This window comes from Spermophilus citellus (assembly GCF_964194105.1).
Source record: "Spermophilus citellus genome assembly, contig: SCAFFOLD_193, whole genome shotgun sequence".
NCBI classification, from domain to species: domain Eukaryota; kingdom Metazoa; phylum Chordata; class Mammalia; order Rodentia; family Sciuridae; genus Spermophilus; species Spermophilus citellus.
This window is the reverse complement of record NW_027672747.1, coordinates 156,240-174,256: the sequence shown is the minus strand read 5'-3', so window position 1 is coordinate 174,256 and position 18,017 is coordinate 156,240. Positions and strand designations below refer to the sequence as shown.

Below are 18,017 nucleotides of genomic sequence, written 5' to 3'. Positions count from 1 at the left end.
CTTTGTCTTCTCCTTCATGTGTATTTGGGTCTTGTCATGCCCTCTCAACAGTATCTCCTCCTGCAGAGTCCATTTATGTTCACAGACCAAGCCCAGCAGGAAGTCATCATGGTCCTCAAGTTCCCCTCTAACTCCCCTGTCACCCACGTGGCAGCCAACACCCAGCCTGGCTGGGCTGCTCCTGCTGTGATCACGGTCACTGCTAATAGACTCTTTGCTGTGAACAAGTGGCACAACCTTCCTGGTGAGTAAAGAAAGGCCAAGTGCCTGCTGAACACTGTAGGAAGATATTGTCATACCCACGAGCATGTATCTTAACGCTTGAGCTTTTGGTTAACAAGCATGAGTCTGAATCAAAATGTCGATGATTAGTTTGAAAGACTGGAAGAAGCCCCTCCCACCTCTGAGGTCTGTGGTACAAATGTTAAAGCTTAAACTGTTCTTTGGCATCTGGCAGTTTCTCTTTATCCTTGCAAATAAATATTGTTTCTAGTATAACATTTTAATACAGTGACACTATTTTATTTATAAATAGTGTGTACTTATTTATCAGATTTTGCCCCCACTCATTCATTTGATAAATACTTTGCATTGTCTGGTATCTGACAGAAACTTTTTGTGTACAGCACGATAGTGTTTGTTATAGAGTAGTTAAATTACACAGCTCACATGCTGCATGCCCTTCTGTTGGTACCTTTTATTCTTCCACTAAGAGCTGAATGACCATGCCCAATTAAAGTAACCATTAGAATCAAAAGCCATCCAAGTTTGAAGAGGTGGTAGAGTTCCTCGGCTGCAGTGTTCTTCAGTGAAGATGCTGGGCTCACTCACCATCACATCTGCCAGTCAGTGGCAGAGCTTGAACCCAGGTTTTCCAACTCAGATTTTATGATCATCCCTTTGTGATTTTATTGCTCTCATTAGAACAGAATGTTGGGACCTGAATTTAGCACTGTTCTTTTTTGCCCTGTAATTTAAGAAACAAAAGAAATAAGGAGGAAACTCTTCTAAAGTCCTACAGATTACAGGCTTTCTCCCCAAGCCATTGTTATAGGTAGGAAGTTCTAAAAGAATATATTTTAATGGTCTGTTAATTTGTCATTAAATCTATAAAGTGTGCATAAAGCACTACAAATTAGAATACCTGAAATTGGCTGCCCAAGTATAAATTCTTGAGCAAAGTCCTCATTCAAATTAATAGAAGAGATTTTAGAATGGAATAAAAGACATTCCAAACATAAACCTGGTATACTGACCTGGTTCAATAAAGCACTGGTCACAAAGAATCTCTGGGTGGTATCAAAATTGATTAAATATAGTCATTTTCCTGGACGCTGGAAGTGAAACAATGGAAACAATTGATTAGAGAATAGATTTTAGAAAAAAAGGAGATGGTCAAAACTGAAGCTGACATTTAGTCTTTCTAATTGGGTCTGCTTCAGTTGAACTCTTAGAGAAGTATATGCAAGTGACATACTTGTGTATGGACATTATGATTTGTTTAAGAAATGTACTTCTGGGGCTCTCTGATTTCTATCCATAGATGGGTATGTGCTATCACATGTACCAAGGATTTACCTACTCTGTGTGCAGTTGCCCTTAAGAGTTTTGCAAATGTTTTAATGTTCACAACACCAGGGCCACCACAAATAATGCTTATCCTGGGTGGCTGTTTCTGGCATCCTGGGAATTTCAGTTTAAAGAGAATTATAGAATATGGGAGGATATTCTATAATTCTCTTTAAACTGAAATTCTAGTCTAAAAATAGACTCAACTACTGAAGAGTCCTGCTATACCACCCCACCTCAATCTCTGGAAGAACTGGCTCAGCAGCTATTAGACTCAAGGGGCTCCTAAGTCTCCAGTTGATACCCAGGTTGTAATGCTATGCTCTAAGCATGGACAACTAAGCTCCTGGCATTCCCCTTTTAAGGAAGGGGAATGTTCCTGATTAAAAAGCTTGCTTCCCTTGGTACTTGGTGGCCAGGTGTTCTCTTCTCCATGTCCAATTTTTTGAAAAGTATGTAAAGTGAATTAGAGTTCCCTTTGCTGGAGTATCACTTATGGGGCATTTGACAATTCCCAGCCTCAGATCACCTTTCTGTAAGGTAAGAGCCTGGGGGAATGCAGAGTTCTACAGATTCTTTGCCTGTACTTCTCCTCAGTGAGTCCTCATTGTCTGTGCCTGTGTCATTAGTGCTTTTCATTTCCACCTTTGCATGCATGCTGCCTTTGCAGTGTGACTAGCAACTCTTCATATAGATAAACACAAAGATGATAATGTGGGGCTTCACCACAGAGTTACCTTTCTAGGATGAGATCTCCAGTTCTGGATTATATCTACACCTAAAAATATTAAACATTTATTCTGTTAATCTGTGCCTCATTTCAGGTGTGTTTGTATGCATCCAATATTTCATTTTATCTTTACCTGTTAGAATCCCTTAATTAAAACCAACATTAGAACTCGCTCTTTCTCTTCATTGAATATCAAATTCATTTTACTCTAACTTTTAAAAAATTTTAGATTCTGTCTTTTCTAAGGATCTGTGATTTTCATAATTCATTCACAAAACAGCTAGCTCTGTCAGTTCTTTGAGTACTATCTATGTCCTGATTTAGAAAAGGCACAATCCTGACTAGGCTGTAGCTCATCAATACAGCATGTGCCTCAAACAGGCCCTGGATTCGATCCCTAGCACCTCAAAAGAGAAAAAAAATCTTTATCTTCCTCTCTCATTCAAAGGACTTGGTAGACCTCCTCCAAAATAAATAACAACAGCTAATGTTTATAAAGCATTTTCTAGTTTCTAAGGATCATTTTAATGATTTTATGTGTACTTAAGCCCTCCAACAAGTTGAGGATATAGGTTCTGTTTTTAGTCAAACCATATCAAATTGCTGTTTTTATAGGTCAAAATGGTCAGGTTGGCAATTTTATATTATCCAACTAAACCCAGATTAGGGAACTGAAGCACAGAGGCTACATAACTTACCCAAGGTCACATAATGGTCAGTTGCAAATTACTGGTCAGATGGTCAGTGGTAAGATTACTTCCATAAGCCCTTTTCACTGACAGTAGTTTTAATGTTCCTATGAGCTTAGATTCTCAGAGAAGTAGAGAAAAGTTCTCAAGGCATTAGTGCAGATTGACACTGGTATTACTCTTGGGCAGACCAGAGGCTCTGGGGCTTTTTCCTTGATCAGGCAGCCTATGATTTCTTTATCAGCAGAGCCAGTAATCAGCAAAGGCAAATACCTTCAATAAAAAAGAGTGAGTCGTTGTGGCTTCAGCTTCTTATACACACTAAACTATAAACTTTAATGCCAATATTGTACTTACTTAGATATTTATTAGTATTAATGGCCTTCCAGACATCCTTGAAAAGTTGGCATGTATTAACTAGGGAAAATAAGACAGTAAGTTTTAAAATAAGCGAATAAACTCATTGAAATATATCTGATTATTATTTTCATCCCCTCAAAGACAGGAAGATCTCCTAAAATCTTATAGTATTGAGCAGAGCTCTAATATCAACCAAGTGGTAATGTAAATCCTTGTGAGTCTATAAAAGGCAGATATTAATCAGGGTGAATGCGTGAGTCATTTGGGGAAAATAGTTTGGAAAAGGGCCCAGAATTTAACTATCAGAACTGTGAAGCTGAAAAGATCATCTCTCCCAAACTCTTCCTTTTAGGGCATATGATGCGCCTGGCCTGCATACCCATCCAGTGGCTTCCTCTCTGCCCAAGTCCTCCTACCTTCCACAAGGAGATGGCTTGCAAAACCTCTTTTCAGTTAAAAAAAAGAAGCGTGCCTGAATCTTTAAAATCATTTTGAGAATGGAACAAACTATTCTTAGTATAGATTGATTTTTCTAACTCATTTGCTTCTCAGAGTATTTTTAAATTGAAACCATGGAAATATTAAATATTAATAAAACATTTTTTTAAAAAAACCCTCAATCCAATCTTTAAGAAAATATTTCAGCCAAATGCATTTAACTAAAACATTTATCTGCGGATAGCTTTCTTTATTTTTATTCAAACTTTCAATTGATTGCTTTTAAGTGATGGATGAAACATTAAATGTTCCCTGACTTAGAGCTTTCCCTTTCTCCATCATAAACTGGCGTTTTTGTGGATCCTTTGTGCTGCAGCATTCAAAACTGCCTTTTTAAGAAGTAACGAAAAAATAGTATTTGCTACAGTCAGCAGATGGTTGTCACATTTTGTTTTCAGCACGCTTTACCACTTAATTTTGTTTTGTTGCAGCATCAGAGGTTGCCAGTCAAGCATCTGCTATAGCTTATGGCCCAGGACTGGAGCCACTGCTGATGGCACATGTTCAGAACAGCACTAATCTAAAATAAATGTTTAATAAGCTAGTCATAAAAGCACCTGGATTTTTAGTCTTTAAATGTCACAAAACTGCAAGATTTGGAGGTTGGAAACAATTCTACGTAAGATTTGACTTGTGCATTTTTATGTAGTTTACTATATGAAAAATAATGCTTTTTTTCTAATCTTTTGTGAATTCCAGCTCATCAAGGTGCTGTACAAGACCAGCCATACCAGCTGCCAGTGGAAATCGATCCTCTCATAGGTCTGTCACTTCCTTCTCTCTTTGCGATTCATTAAGCTCTGTATGGTGGCCCTGAAGTGTAGATTACAGTTGTTTTTCACTTGCTGGTTGCTGGGAATGGAATTTTCCTGATAAACCATTTGCATGCAAATTGGAATGCAATGAGCTGTGGCTATGCTGGTATTTCATCAACTCCCCCTCATTGGTTTGCCTAATTTGAACAGGCCTAGGATGCGTGTCACTGAAAATTAATATGGATGCTGTAATAATGTGTGATTGAGAATGCGCATGAAGTACTGTCAGGATAATATTGGATCTTTTCATCACTCAGACTTGTTGATGAGCAGGAGCGAGGCACGTTACGATGAATTGGCGCACCAGTAATGTGATGGAGCTCCTTTGCTAGGGAAATTTTCATAATAACAGTGGGGTTCTTAGCAGCACTGTGTTGTGAAAAAATAAAACTGTAGTGCCAGGGTTTCATCATTAAAAGAGATCAATCCTTTCTTCCTAGACCCTCCGTTCAGTCTGGGGATTAATGTGCAATTGCAGAGCGGTTTCAAAGTTGAAATATATTACCCAGCCAATGGTAGCGTTAAGATATTTGTATTCATTTTCCTAGGGTCCTGCAGCCCAATAAATTGCCATTGGAGGTTAAATTTGTTCGGGGGGGGGGGTAAAACAGGGAGAAGATCAGAAAGAGCCACTGGGATAAACTGTGCTTCTGCAGCACATGACTTAGAATATGTAATTGCTGCTATGTCTTTTGAGTAGCTTAGTTGGAATTTTCATCCCCATATGGGAACATTTCAAATGTGGCATCATCAAGAATGTTCAGCCTTGAAGATGCTGTTCAATAACTTTTAGAATAAAAAGCCCAGTTGCCTCCCTCTGGGGTAGGCTACCAGCATTGATGTTTGGCTCATAATTTTGTCAGATTTCTCTGGTACAAATAAATTTGGTAGAGTTTAACATTTTTAAAGAAAGTGTATGAATTAATAGATTTATTTTTTCAAATCCAAGATGTCCCCTATGCATACATTACCTTTTTTTGTCTTTAAAAGCTTCATCTCAATAGAGAGCTAAATGGCTACCATTTGCAGGTAGACTATCAGGATGGACAAAAATAACCTAAAGCTCAAAACCAATTTATTTACCATTTTCTAAAATATAAGCAGAAATCTAAAAAGTATCTATATGAAGGATAAGTACTACTGTTTCCTAAATTGCATTTTGCTTTGAATACATTTTTTAAAAAAAATTAAAATCTTACTTGTATAGCTTTAGGAGTGAGGAAAATAGTAAAGCCCATTCTCTAAGTCATAGAAAGCCTTATTTCTGATTTATAGGCTCATTGTTTGCTTTAAAATGTGCCAATAAATATCTTTAGTGTAAAGCCTAATTAAATCCGGAATTGTAACCTTTATAACAAGGATGGGTAAGCTTTTTTTAGTAAAGGGCCGGATAGTAAATATTTTAGGCTTGTGAGCCATGAGGTTTCAGAACAACTACCTAACTCTGACATGATAGCACAAAGCCACCATAGACAATACATAAATAAATGAACATGGTTGTTTTCTAATAAAACTGTATATATATATATATATATATATATATATATATATATATATATTAAAAAAAAAAAAACAGGCATGGGCCTGATCCATCCTATGTACTACCACTTGCCCTCCGTGTGCTCTAGATCTCCAGTCATTAGACTGTGCCTCTGTTCCTAAAATAATTATTTAAAACCATGTTATCTTCTCAAAAATTTTAAGGTTGACTTCTAAAAGTTTCATCCCAAGTTGAAATACTTAGAATTTCTGGCATAGATAAAAAAAATTTAATGTATCCAATGGAATCCCTAAGTATCAGAATGAATTGATACTCAACAATTTCTATTTTTATTATTATTATTATTTATTTTTGGTACCAGGGATTGAACTCAGGGGTACTTAACCACTGAGCCACATCTCCAGCCCTTTTTATGTTTTGTTTTGAGACAGGGCTTCTTTGCTAAGTTGCTGAGGCTGGCTTTGAACTTGTGATCCTCCTGCCTCAGCCTCCTGAGCTGCTGGGATTACAGGTGTGCACTACTGCACCTAGAAACAATTTCTATTTTTTAAAAATGCATATAAAAGCCCTTAATAATTAGAAATTTTACTTCATTCCTGTTTCATCTTCAATTTATGTTTTTATCCTACTTCCCACACATAATTTTATCTTACCTTTTTAAAATTACACTTTTCAGCAATAAAAATATACAGAAAATTAAACACAGGTATATAACTTTAAATTTTAAAATTTTCTATGACCAGAAGGCTCACCTTTCTACAAAATTAATCTACGTTGAGTGATCATTATAAGTATTAATACTTATGTTAGCATTATAATAAAACATTTATTAAATGTAAAAATAACACAGACATTTATTGGAAACCGGTTTTTATTGAAATAGATGGAGCTTTCCCCCAATTAGTTTGGGTATTCCTAGATGGACCTACTATCTGTCAACAGGTCTATCCTACTGTTTTGTTTTTAAGGATGGGAATGATAGCCAGGCAAGGTGATGCACGCCAGTATCCCAGCACTTGGGAAGCTGAGGCAGGAGGATCAGTTGAGTCCAAGAGTCCAAAACCAACCTGGATATTGAGACCTCATCTCCAAAATAAAGAAAGATATGGAAGCTCTAAGGAATGTTACTCACATAAAAAATAGATGAGAAAGGAAGGAGTTTTAACTGTGTCAGACATCTTTGAACTCCTTTGTATGTGGCAAAATTTATATAGCAATCTAATAATAAGTTATCTTTGTGGTCTAATAATAAGTTATCTTTCATTGTAACAATCTATTATTGAAGCTTATTTTTAATGATGTATTAATTAACAGTGTGATTAGATCCTCATTTTATTTTATTGAAAACCACCTTAACTACACAGAATATATTATCTAAGCATTCACTTTTTGATATCACATCACTATTTGAATTATCCCTGTATTAAGCTCCCAAGAGATGTTTATACCCTGGGGTAAAGCATCCTAGTAAGACTCTACATGGAAGGGAAATATGTCATTATTTTATCCAGTGTTAGAAGAGCATGAGGAAAGGGAGACGAGAAAGGAAAACTCACAGGAGAGTTCTCAGGCAAGTCAATTTTAGGCAAGAGAATATGAAAGTTGAAGAACTAGAGATTGATTCCCCTAAAAACATCTGTGCCTGTTTATCCCCTGGGAAGTCTCATACCCCTAGGGGTATGCATGCCTGAGTTTGAAGACTGCTTATTTAGACAAATATACTCAATTTTCATTGAATAAAAGTACTTTACTGAATCTCAAGAAGTTTACTATTGAAAACAATAAGATTATGTAAAAGCTGCTGTGAAATATACTAGATAGATAGATAGATAGATAGATAGATAGATAGATAGATAGATGGCTTTGTGAAGTTAAATTATAAGCACTTGCTTAGGAAATAGTTCATCTTAAGGCTGAAGGGGCATCAGCCTTTGTCCATGGGTACTTTGTGGTCCCTGAGTTCAAAATTATGCATATGCCCAGATCTGTTGAAGAGGTTTTCCCAGAGGCCACTACCCAAAAGTGACCAATGGAAGTTTATATCATAGAAGCAGAAGTCATATAAACACAGCCCAAAATAAGCATTTTCATAGTTCCCATGTGGAATGAAATACTTGCACAAATACTTGCAGTAACCAGTTTAGAAAGTACTACATATATTGTTTTTGATTTCTAGGTTTTGGGGAATTTAAAATAAAAATGTATCACACACCTTCACTGCAGTAGGATACTGTTTCTTTCTACAACATTACCATATCTGTGAAAGCTTTTTCATCTGTTAGCAACTTCCCTTTGTGTGGAAGAATGGGGAGAAATGATCCCCAACTAGAATTCTGCCTGTTTTCTACTGCTACTACTTTCTAGTTCATTAATTCACCCAAAGTATAAGAAACCTACATTACCAAACAGTTATCTCCTGACCTAAGATGGCCACGCTGTGCCCACAGACTTTGGTAGAGTTCTGCAGGACTTCGCATATACATGTGTATCGTGTGGTGTATACCATCATGGCAGGGCCGATTCCATCCTCGGTGTCCCCAGTGGTTCCCAGCACAGCACAGGAGGGTGTTTGGAACACTTTTTTCCTTGTTTCCGAGCCTTCTATTAAACCATCCGCATAAACTTAGTTATTATACACAATGAATATAAATATCTTTCTATTTTCATATTTATTAATAATGTGTAACTTTTTTCCTCAAAAATTGAAAACTGGTAAAAAGAGCTTACTAGTTAGATGCATAAATTAGTATTGTCCATTCTGAATTTCTGGTATAATAGAGTTTCTTTCACAGTGCGAGAACCATTATTTGCATTGGATCCCCGGAAGCAAAGCCAAAAATGCATCTCAGTGAAAATTCCTTCTCTGATAATGGCATACTTGATAGTATCCTCCAAGAGGATTATTACTTTTCCTGGTGCTTGGTGTCACTCTGTGTCTGCCCTCATGCCTTGTGACAAACCGCATCTCAGGTGCTCTGAAGCACTTGGAACACACTGCCAGACTGTCTTGTTTTATTGCTTCAATAAGGAGTAAGAAAGTGGCAGTGTGCTGTGCTTTGGCTTTTTCAATTACAAGAATCTTTAATAAATAGTCATTTTAGCCTTTCCTCACATGCAAGCACAGCTGTAAACAGGGGAAATGGGAGTTCCCATCTAGTCAAATTAAAGACCCGTTAAAGCCAAAGTAGTACAAGATGCTACAATATTTCAAGTATATGACATTTAAATCCTAATATCTCTTCCTTGTGACAAAATGTTAAAGGTAATAGATTGTCACAACATGAATGCATTCTCATGACAATAGATGTAATGAGATTGTCAGAAACACAAACCTAACTGTGATGCAGTCTGGAGGTTGTAATCTAGTTTGGTCCTGCCCAAGAGCTAGAAAGCATGTACTGCGAATTGTACACTATTTTTAAATTGTATGTTATTATTTCTTTCCTCTAAGCAAAATTTTTTTACCAAGATCTTGAACATAACCACCCACATTTTTCTAGCAATTGTGTTTTCCTATTGGGTTTTTCAAATATTATTAATTTAAAGTTAAAGGTCAAGTATTCTTATTTTAGAAATTGTCCCCTTTCCTCCTCACCCCTAACTCCCAGTATGACAATCTTTGCCCATGTGTGCTTAGTAGGTTTTTTCTTCCTTCCTCTATTCTCACAGCCAGCAATACAGGAATGCACAGGAGGCAAATCACTGACCTTTTAGACCAAAGTATTCAAGTCCACTCCCAGTGCTTTGTCATCACTTCAGACAACCGCTATATTCTCGTCTGTGGCTTCTGGGATAAGAGTTTCTGAGTCTACTCTACAGACACAGGTAATTTTTATTTTCCTCCATTAGTGAGCTAAAGTTTGTAACTATTGGCATTGAGAGGCTTAGAATGCTTTCCTTATCTTCTTCCTTCCAAAAACTATATAATTCTGAAATTTGTAAAATAAGAATGAGAGGACACTGTTTTCCCCTTTCGAAAAATAATCTGCTGCTGGGAATGGTGGTGCATTTTGTAATCCCAGTGCCTCCGGAGGCTGAGGCAGGAGGATCACAAGTTCAAAGCCAGCCTCTCCAATTTAGTGAGGCCCTCCACAACTTGATGAGACCCTGTCTCAAGAAACAAAACAAAAAAGACTGGGGATGTGGCTCAGTGGTAAAGCCTGGGTTAAATCCCCAGTACCAAATATATATATATATATATATATATATATATATATATATATATATATATATATATATAATTTAATATTATTTATATAAATATTTATTTTATTATTATAATAATCTGCCAACTAATCTGCCACATTGTCCACTATTGAGTAAACTACAACTTGTTTTTAAGTAGCAGTCTTTTATAGTAGGTTTATCTACCAGGCACCGTTTTGAAGGCAAAACCCCCTATGAAAATACCATACACATGTGTATGTGCATGATCTTATGACATAGTGTATCTTTCTGCTTTTGTGTTATTTAAAAGATTTTCTTTTCCTCACTGGAAAGACTCATTAAGTATCTCTCTTGGGAGTAGATATCTTGCCTCCACCCAATTCTGCATAGAATGTTGCCAAAAGCTGCACCATCATGAAGAAAAGTAGCAGACTACTGATTTTATGTGTAACAGGAACTCTTGTTAAAATATAGTTTAAGTCTGTATATGCATTTGCATGTATCTCCCTAGGGAACAAACAAGCTCTCCTCTGTGTTATTACAGGAGATACAACCCAAGAAATGTTTATAAATGTTTGCATATAGGAAAAGCATTTAGATATTTCATGGAGTTTAGAAACAGAGGATAAAACAAACACATAATAAATATGTAATCAAATACTTTAAATAATTAAAATTATATATCAGTTCATTAGACTAATCAATATTTATTATGAAAGTGTTTTTTTGTTTTGTTTTGTTTTGTTTTGTTTGGTGCCGGTAATTGAACCTAGGTCCTCATACGTGCTTAGAAAGTACTCAACCACTGAGCTATGCTCTGAACTCCTGGAAGTAGATATTTTAACTAAAACAAGAATCTACATATGTCTTAGTGAAATATTATTACAGAATGGAAATATCTATTTAATTGAGATTTCTAGTTAATTAAATGCTTTAAGGTGAATAATCTTTCAGTCTTATTAGTAATATATAAAGTATGAGTTTATGCTCCTATATTACCAAGTATAGTATATTGAAAAATGAAGTATTTGTTACTCAAGGAGTTTAATTGTTTTTTTTTTCTTCATTCTTTTATAGTATTGTAAATAGCTAAGAGAAAGTAGGGAAATGATAATTGACCATGAACCTTTCATTGAGGTAACTCCATAAATTGTTTTTAGGCATGATTTTTGCTTTATGGAATTGGTGATCTAGTTTTTTTTTATAGCTTATATCTTTGTTCTGGGGGTCTTGAATACAGCATGCTCATTCAGGCTTTTACTAGATGTTTTAAGTCTTTGAGGTGGAACACTATTGAACCTGAAATTTCACTAACTTTCTCTAAAAATACAGTGGGAACTGACTGGTAAGTTTTCCTAAAATGTAGGAAATTATAATGCATTTTTATAACGAATTTTCTCTGCTTTGAAATCAAATTCAAATTTTAGCCTTTTTATTCTATGGTATTGACAGCCTTAGCATTACTTGATCTCGAATTGTGCTCGATTTTTTACACAAATTAACTTTCAGGTTAAACCTGCTATATCTTCTCACTAGATTCTTATAAATATTCTTTTAAGTAGTGTATTGGTTGTTCACACATTAGAAAGACTTATTTTTAAATTTAGGTGGTATAATTTGTTCCTTTTGGTTTATACTTATTAGTTTCGACAGTGCATACAGTTAAGTAACCACATCACAATCAAGGTACAGAGCAACTCCACTGCCCTCCAGAATTTCCTTTGTGCTGCACAACTTCTTCCCACACCCTCAGCCTCCTGCAAACACTGCCCCGTTCCTCATCTCCTCTTGCCTTTTCCAAAATTTCATATAAGCGATTTTGACATTTAAGTTTTTTTAATTTGTTGATGTTCCCTATTTTTTTAAAATATATTTTTAGTTGTAGATGGACACAATATCTTTATTCTTTTTTTCCTGTGGTGCTGAGGCTCAAACCCAGTGTGCAAGGCAAGCAGTCTACCACTGAGCCACAACCCCAGCCCCAGATGTTCTCTATTTTTTAAAGGCATTGAATATTAATATTATAAACCAAAAGTAGCTTCACTTTCATAATACTAATAATCAAGCTAATTCCTATATTCACAGTTTTTTAGAATTTATAAAAATTCTTTTACATACATGATATTGTTTTCAATTCACAATAATCCTGTGAAGTAGACAGATGTCCTTATCTTTATTTTTCAGATGATTGAAGTGAGGTTTAAAGAGGTTAAGTAGCATGTTGAAATTTATGTAGGTAATGCTGATGGAACTGGGCCTTGTAATTTAGTTCTTCTGTCTTCAAATATAGCATTCTTTGTGATTGTACCCTCTTGTCTCATACAGGTGTCACCAATCATTGGTTAATTTGGAAAACATTATAATTTGTAACACTAAGTTCTTGGTACATCTGCCATGTTACATAAAATTTAATAAACTAGATATCAGTTGTTTTCCTTCTCCCAAAAACCTAATGTACTTTTTAAAAATTATGTGTCAATAAAGCATTCTCACAAGGAGTAGCCTTACTTTAAACTTCATTTCCATAAGTTGTGAATAAAAATATTTATTTATACTTGCCAGAGACTTGAAGGAAAAAAATATGTCAAATGATAATCCAAGTATCTTTCTCAATGTCTATATGGAAACTTGGATGGTAGATTTTAAAATAATCTCAGTTAAGGTAAATGCATTTGTTTTTAACAACAAAAAGAATATTAAACATTTTTTCTATGTTTGTCAGAGAAGCATGGGAAAAACTGTATGATCAGTAATATATAATGGCAAAGCTATCACAAGTGTTGAATTCAATTATATTTTAGCACACAAGCCAAAAAAAAATTCCTTCTCTTATTAGATTTGGTGGGGGGAGGAGGGAGGAGAAACACGGTTGTAACAGGAAATTCTTTAAACATAAATCATGTTTTCGGGGCACAACCAGAACAGCAGAGGCAACAATAAAACCTTCCCCCGGCAGTTGGAATTATTTTCAGGCCACATTTTAGATTCAGTGGTGCAGAGTCCTGAGCTGGATTTTTTTTTATTTGTAGCGCAGCTGTCAAATAAAACATTAACTAGAAAATTTGTTCTGTCAAAAAAGGGATATTCTAGTGCTTGTGGTAATATTTGATATTAGTGTGTGGAGAGGTGGACTAGTATTAAAGGAAACAAAAAATAAAGGTTGAGGAACGCTTATGAGATTATCAGAAAATAATTTACCAAAAAGAGCAGCAGGTATTTATATGTTGTGATTTATTTAGGAGGAGTGAGCCTCAACCTCGTAGCAACAGCAGAGATTGCCACAGAAGCCTGCCAGAGCAGGGAAAAGTAAACCTAAAAAAAATAATGTTTTCCAGGGTTGGGTCTGAAGTATAAATTGTAGAGAGTAAAGTTAATCTTTATTAAAATATGAAACCCTTTCCAATTAACTGTGTAAATGTCCCATCTTATGGAGAGCTTCCCCGACACCCAAATTGTGTTCTACCTTGTTACTTTCTCTGATCTTCTTCTTTTCTTGTATAATTCTTGTCACTATTTGTAGTTACATGTTTGTCTGTTTGGTGTCCCTGGACACCACCATGCCATAGTTGGTGCTCTGAGAGCAGGACTGTGTCTGATCACCACCATGGCCACTTAAACAAGCCTGGCGCTTGCACTCTGCAGGTGCTCAGTCAACAGTTTTCAAATGAAAAATTATATTGATAACTATATAGGCAAAAATTAAGACATCAGGGAATTTTAGTTGCAGGAGAATGCATAGTGACTGAGTATATGCTTTCCAAGGGCTCTGACATTGGAAGAATGGCCATGGACTTAACTAATTGGAATTAACACAGAAATCTTAGAACATTCTGCCTCTATTTAATGCAGCCTTATTTCCTTGCTAAATTTTTCCACCCTGTGCCCACAGGTGTTGGGAAGTAAGGTAGCAAGTAAACGGCTGCTCTTTGGGAACCTCCTGGTGCCCCCTCTGCACCCCCTACCACAGGTTCCTACTTAGTTCTAGTTCTTTCTCTCATGCTCCTTGCTGAGTTTCACATCCAAAATAAGTCTATCTGGAAATAACGTATTTAAGTCACCCCAGTATTTACACACTCACACTTAGCAATAGGCTAAATACAAGTCACTTACATACTCACTGATCAACACATACACACAATATGGAGTGTCCAGTTTCCTTCAGTGATTAAAACACACTAATTTAACTTTCAGCTTTCTAATTATTAGTAAGAGTACATTCAGCCAGGTGTGGTGGTGCATGCCAGTGGCTCAGAGGCTGAGGCAGGAGGACTGCAGATTCCAGACCAGTCTCAGCAACATAGGGAGGCCCTGTCTCAAAATAAAAAAAAAAAAAAATATATATATATATATATATATATATATATATATATATATATATATATATATATATATAAAGGTCTGGGGATGTGACTTAGTAGTTAAGCATCCCTGGGTTCAATCTCCAGTACAAAAGAAAAAAGTAGATTCAGCTACCTGACTTCTCACTTCTCTTATCTCATGTAAGGCCTGCCTGTAATCTCATGGTACCCATTCACTACTAGACCTCTTCATTTTAAAATGAAGTAAAAATTATTATGTTTTTTCATACTTAATTTTCTATTATGGTGTTTTTTATTCTGGAAAGTCTTGAATTCTTACCATAATTTAAAAAATTGATATAACCTAATTTTGTAAGTGAAAATTTTGTTGGTGTTCATTCAAAAGGCTGAAGATGGGCTGGGGTTGTTTGCTCAGTGGTAGAGTGCTTGCCTAGCATGTGTGAGGCCCTGGGTTGAATCCTCAGCACCACATAAAAATAAATAAATACAATAAAGGTATTGTGTCCAACTATAACTAAAAAATAAATATTAAAAAAATAAAGTGGGCTGGGGATGTGGCTCAAGCGGTAGCGCGCTCGCCTGGCATGCGTGCGGCCCGGGTTCGATCCTCAGCACCACATACAAACAAAGATGCTGTGTCCGCCAAAAACTAAACAAATAAATAAATAAATATTAAAAATTTCTCTCTCCCTCTCTCTCTTTCTTAAAAAAAAAATAAAGTAAAGGTATTGTGTCCACCTACAACTTTTTGAACATTTAGCAGTTAACACCTGCCTTGACTGAAGTCTTTGCTTCCACTGAATCATGGGAAGAAAATAATGTACTTTTTGTTTTGCTTTTGAGATTGAAATAAATTTGATATTAAAGTTACTAGTACTATGCTGTGTGCAAGACTACCACTCATGAGTGAAAACATGTATTCAGCATTCCACCTGATGTGGATAATATATCTTTCAGCATTTTATTTTTAAATTTTTAGACTTGTAATAAACCTTAGGTTTATTTTATTCCTTTGGTAGTGAGGATTGTAATGTAAATGTGTAATGTCCCCATCTTATGGAGAGCTTCCCCTACACCCAAATTATGTTCTACTTTGTTACTTTCACTGATCTTCTTCTTTTCTTGTACAATTCTTGTCACTATTTGTAGTTACATGTTTGTCTGTTTGGTGTCCTTGGTCACCACCATGCCATAGTAGGTGCTGAACCTAAAGGTTCTTCACCATTGAATTACCTTCTCAGTCCCTTTTATTTTGAGATAGGGTCTCACCAAGTTGCATAGGTCTCACTAAGTTGCTGAAGCTGGCCTGGAACCTGTGATCCTCCTGCCTCAGTCTCCCAAATTGCTGGGATTACAGGCATGCACCACCAAACCTTGGGTTTATTAGAATCAAGAACTTAAATTTTTTAATGCAAATGCTTTCTTAGTTACATTCATTATTAGCTTGAAAAGTTAAAAACACTTAGATGCCAGTATTTCTGAATAGTTTATTATGTATTCCAATTGAAACACATAAGCTTTTTATTTTTTTAAATTTTTTTAAATGGTTGTTCAAAACCTTACAAAGCTCTTGACACATCATATTTCATGCATTAGCTACAAGTGAGTTATGAACTCCCATTTTTACCCCAAATACAGATTGCAAAATCACATCGGTTACACATCCACATTTTTACATAACACATAAGCTTTTTAGGCACATTTTTTTCTTCAGTTTAGTAGTCTTTTTCTTGACTATTTGAATTATATTTTTATGACTCTACTGAGACTTTTTAAAAAATCTATGCCTAATAGATTCTTTGAGATTCATTTGTAGATTCTGTAGACATTTCAAAGGAATGTTAGTAGAACTAACTTTGGGAATGGTGCAGAGGAGCTGCGACAGATACTTAATTCTTTAGATGAGTTCTTATGAATTTTAACACAATCTCTGGCTGAACAAAAGTTCTAAAGGGCAAGGGCTTTAGTGTTTTTTCCTGACATCTTTACTTGGACATCTCTTCCTGTGTTTGAAGCTCTGTGGGTATAGTAAGTTGACTGGGTTCCTCTCCACTGTACCCAGCCATCACCATTAAACTGCCTAATCTTGATTTCATCATCACCCCCAAAGGAATTTTCATCATTCAGACAATTAAAACAAAGAAAGAATGACTTGGCTCAAATTTCAATCACAATAAATTAGTCTTTTCATAAAAAATTACATTGGATGGACTCATGTAACCCCAGTTTAAAAAAGCAGAAGCTCTCTCCAAAGTGACTTAAAAGAAAAAGAAATATATTAAATCTTCACTAATTCAGAGACCGGTTTATATTAGTGAAATCTGAATTACAGAGTACTATTACAGAAAGGCAACCAAGCTTTGTTTTATTTTCAATCATGTAGGATTACTCAAGAAAATGTTAAAAATGGTTCCAATAAGGGTGCTCCTGAGCCTGCTTTAATAAGCAAACACGATCCATTTGTTACTTACAGTAGCCATTTGTAAAGGATATGGTCTCTTGGTCCTCAAGAATCATTTGTTGAAATAGGTTTAACATATGCCTTTCAAAAGTGTTACCACTGTTTAATTGATTTTTTGTTATTGTTTATATTTAAGGAAAAATTCAGAGTTGTTGTTATAAAATCTGAGTTTTCAGAATCTGAGTTAAAATGGCATCGCAAGTTGTTATCTGCTCACTAGAAACTTATTTTTTTAAATAGCAATTTAGTAAATAGTAAATTTAAAAGAAAATTGTTTTCTATTTCAGGAAAATTGATCCAAGTGGTGTTTGGCCATTGGGATGTCGTCACTTGCCTCACTTGTTCTGAGTCATATATTGGGGGAAATTGCTACATTCTCTCAGGGTCACGGGATGCCACACTTCTGCTGTGGTACTGGAATGGAAAAAGCAGTGGAATTGGAGATAACCCAGGTGGTAAGTACAACTTACATTTTAAGTAAACTTTTACATGTGACGTAGAAATAACATATTGCAGTATAAGTTACCTTATGGTGAGAGTAAAACTGAATAATCAAGTATTTTTAATTTCTTAGTTATAATTTAAGAAATATCTAAATGGACTGGTCATTAAAACATTTTGTGGCCATGATAATTAAAATTGATGCATGAAATCCTACTTTTCTGTTATGTTATTCTTACAATCCAAAACTGCTAGCTCTTCATTGGAAATGGCTGTCACCAAATAAAATAGAGGTGTTTTATTCATGAACAAAAAGATATAACATAAAAGAACAATCACATATTATCTTGTTTATTGAATTCATATTTTAAAAGAGCAAAATAAAAATTATAATTTCATGGAAATCGACTAGTCTTTATAAAATTATGCTTTCATTTACATATTAAAAGATAAAATAGGTCATAAAA

The 18,017-nt window shown here is 35.3% G+C and overlaps 1 long non-coding RNA gene across 1 annotated transcript; it reads left to right on the top strand.

Annotated features, from left to right (window-relative positions):
- The first annotated feature begins 55 nt into the window (after positions 1 to 55).
- LOC308640662 lies at positions 56 to 17,445 on the top strand. The gene is made up of 4 exons (XR_014020329.1): positions 56 to 244; positions 4,546 to 4,608; positions 9,832 to 9,987; positions 17,397 to 17,445. It is a non-coding gene; the product is annotated as an uncharacterized lncRNA (long non-coding RNA).
- The last annotated feature ends 572 nt before the right edge of the window (positions 17,446 to 18,017 follow it).